Genomic DNA, 4,223 nt, shown 5'->3' with positions numbered 1-4,223 from the left:
CTGTTCTTTAACTATACACTACTCACAAAAAGTTAGGGATATTCGGCTTTCGGGTGAAATTTCAGGATGAACCTAAAATGCACTATAACCTTTACAGGTGAACTTAATTTGACCTTCTCTAAACTTTTGAATGCACATGTCCAACTGTTCAATGTTTCAGCACTTTTTGCACAACTTGCTGTTCTCTCACAAGGAGCTGAACGGCAAAACTCACAACAGGTGTTTGATCCATGAATCGACCAATACATTTCCTGGTTCAATTAGAACTGGTATTTAAACAGTCCTCTTCATCATGCTGTTCACATTTTGACATCATGAGACCAAGACGACACCTAACAATTGATCAACAGTACCTCGCCATTGCGAGGCTTCAAACAGGATGTTCTCAGAGGGAAGTGGCCACTGAGCTTAGAGTGTCACAGAGTGCCATCAGCAGGTTCCAACAGAGATACAGAGAGACTGGAAGAGTCATAGAAAGGCATAGAAGTGGACGTCCTTTGGCCACATCCCACACTGATGAGCGCTTCATCGTGAACAGTGACCTGCGGAACCGGATGATGATGCCACTCAACTCCAGGCACATTTAAGGGAGGTGAGAGGCACCCAAGTGTCACGTCAGACCATTCGAAACCATTGGCGTGGTCTGCGTTCTAGACGACCTGCAAGGGTACCTGACCACACCACCAGGCACAGGCATCATTGTCTTGCATGGGCCAGGGAGCATTTACGCTGGACGAGGGACCAGTGGGCCTCAGTGCTGTTCTCTGATGAAAGTCGATTCACGTTAAGCAGAAATGATGGCCGCCAATGATGTTGGAGACGTGAAGGAGAGCGCTATGCATCAGCCACTTTTGTACCAAACGAGCCTTTGGTGGTGGTGGTGGTGTCACAGTGTGGGCAGGTGTGTCTAGTCAATACAGAACTGCCCTACACTTTGTGAATGGTAGTGACAAGCCCATACTACCTGAATAACATCATTAATCCAGTCATTGTGCCCCTGCATGAACAACACAGGCCTAATTTCATCTTCATGGACAACAATGCTCCAGCTCATCAAGGTCGCATCATTAGGGAACGGCTGCTGGAGCCTGGGGTACCTCAAATGGAGTGGCCTGCACTTTCTCCAGACCTGAATCCCATAGAAAATCTATGGGATCAGCTGAGTCGCCGTGTAGAGGCTTGTAACTCTGTGCCCCAGAACCTCAATGACCACCCTTCAAGAAGAGTGGGGTGCCATGCCTCAGCAGACAATAAGTCGACTTGTGAACAGCATGAGACGTCGTTGTCCAGCTGTAATTGATGCTCAAGGGCACATGACAAGTTATTGAGACATTGACATTTTTTGTTGTGGTGTACCCACCACTGTTGTTGGCTTTTGTTTTCAATAAATTGTTTGAGATGAGGAAATCACCATTGCATGCTTCTACTTAAATGCCCTACTTTCATGATATATCACTGTCACGCAAACTTTTTACATTTTCCATCAATTTCACCCGAAAGCCAAATATCCCTAACTTTTTGTGAGTAGTGTAATACTGTATCATCACACCACCAGACCACATTCCATCTTTACTCAACCTTGATTGAGATAAGGATAAACCCAGGGAGCTTGACATAGTATTGTGGTTTGGGGGGCATGATCCTGTGAATGACACCTAACCAATGGCAGACAACCTCTCATCCCTATAAAACCCTCTTCGATAGAAGCAAGGGCAGACTGACCGGCGTCACTGTTCTGAAGTCCATCTATCTTTCTCTTCATTCTGCAAAATAAATATCTTTAATACTCTGTTTGTTCTCCTGTAGCAAATAGGTTCACCTCACTGACCACGCAGTGAGAATTTTAAAACAAAGGATGCCATTAAAAACATAACTGTGGAAAATAAAAGCAACTCATATTTGAATGAAACAATTCATTAAAGACAATAGTGCATGTCGTTTGAACTTAGAAACTTTAACTCTAAGAGTGTACAGCTCCTCACAGCAAAAAAAAGTTGCCATTGTTATTTCCATAAAGGTGCTCACTGATGTTTCAAACTCCTTCCAGATTCATGTTGCATCTTTGCAAGTACTTGTCAAAAATGTCCCATCTTAAGTCATCAGGAATATGGCTCTCTCATCAAAGGTTAATCAATCAGTCAAAAAATCTATCTTAGTCACAACACTTTTTTTTTAATCATAATTTACAGTGGGGCAAAAAAGTATTAAGTTAGCAACCAATTGTGCAAGTTCTCCCACTTAAAAAGATGAGAGAGGCCTGTCATTTTCGTCATAGGTACACTTCGACTATGAGAGACAGAATGGGGGGAAAGAATCCAGGAAATCACATTATAGGATTTTTAATGAATTCTTTGGTAAATTCCTCGGTAAAATAAGTATTTGGTCACCTACAAACAAGCAAGATTTCTGGCTTTCACAGACCTGTAACTTTTTCTTTAAGAGGCTCCTCTGTCCTCCACTCGTTACCTGTATTAATGGCACCTGTTTGAACTCGTTATCAGTATAAAAGACACCTGTCCACAACCTCAAACAGTCACACTCCAAACTCCACTATGGCCAAGACCAAAGAGCTGTCAAAGGACACCAGAAACAAAATTGTAGACCTGCACCAGGCTGGTAAGACTGAATCTGCAATAGGTTAGCAGCTTGTAGTGAAGAAATCAACTGTGGGAGCAATTATTAGAAAATGGAAGACATACAAGACCACTGATAATCTCCCTCGATCTGGGGCTCCACGCAAGATCTCACCCCATGGGGTCAAAATTATCACAAGAACGGTGAGCAAACATCCCAGAACCACATGGGGGGACCTGCAGAATGACATAGTAAATGACCTGCAGAGAGCTGGGACCAAAGTAACAAAGGCTACCATCAGTAACACACTACCGCCAGGGACTCAAATCCTGCAGTGCCAGACGTGTCCCCCTGCTTAAGCCAGTACATGTCCAGGCCCATCTGAAGTTTGCTAGAGAGCATTTGGATGATCTAGAAGAGGATTGGGAGAATGTCATATGGTCAGATGAAACCAAAATAGAACTTTTGCTAAAAACTCAACTTGTCGTGTTTGGAGGAGAAAGAAAGCTGAGTTGCATCCAAAGAACACCATACCTACTGTGAAGCATGGGGGTGGAAACATCATGCTTTGGGGCTGTTTTTCTGCAAAGGGACCAGGACGACTGATCCGTGTAAAGGAAAGAATGAATGGGGCCATGTATCGTGAGATTTTGAGTGAAAACCTCCTTCCATCAGCAAGGGCATTGAAGATGAAACATGGCTGGGTCTTTCAGCATGGGTTAGGGTTAGGGTTATATTCAGCAACAATGATCCCAAACACACCGTCCGGGCAACGAAGGAGTGCCTTCGTAAGAAGCATTTCAAGGTCCTGGAGTGGCCTAGCCAGTCTCCAGATCTCAACCCCATAGAAAATCTTTGGAGGGAGTTGAAAGTCCGTGTTGCCCAGCGACAGCCCCAAAACATCACTGCTCTAGAGGAGATCTGCATGGAGGAATGGGCCAAAATACCAGCAACAGTGTGTGAAAACCTTGTGAAGACTTCCAGAAAACGTTTGACCTCTGTCATTGCAAACAAAGGGTATATAGCAAAGTATTGAGATTAACTTTTGTTATTGACCAAATACTTATTTTCAACCATAATTTGCAAATAAATTCTTTAAAAATCAGACAATGTGATTTTCTGGATTTTTTTTTCCTCATTTTGTCTCTCATAGTTGAGGTATACCTGAATATGAAATATATATGAAAATAACAGGCCTCTCTCATCTTTTTAAGTGAGAGAACTTGCACAATTGGTGGCTGACTAAATACTTTTTTGCCCCACTGTATATGTATTATTTTATGGAAATTGAAAGAAGAAGAAAGAAGAAACAGTCTTTAATCATCACACGACACTCCACAACACATGCTTGCACACACACACACATGCACATGCTTGATGGTGGCCGGTGAAATGGCTCCTCTGCTTTTGACCCATCCTGGCTTGTCCTTCCTCCGGGGGCACAGCCAGGAGCAGTGGGCAGCGTACGTGGACGCGCCCGGGGACCAGGTGATAAGTGTCCATCGCTGGTCAGACGATGATGGGTGCATGTTTTTGGTGGGGGTCCTTACTGACGTGAGGTGGAGGAAACCCCATGTGAACACGGGGAGAACATGCAAACTCCACACAGAAAGGCTACTGTTTTGGAAGATAACCCGCCGGAGCACAGT

Source organism: Zeus faber (assembly GCF_960531495.2).
Source record: "Zeus faber genome assembly, chromosome: 17".
In the NCBI taxonomy this organism is placed as follows: domain Eukaryota; kingdom Metazoa; phylum Chordata; class Actinopteri; order Zeiformes; family Zeidae; genus Zeus; species Zeus faber.
Note: the sequence above shows the minus strand (reverse complement) of the source record.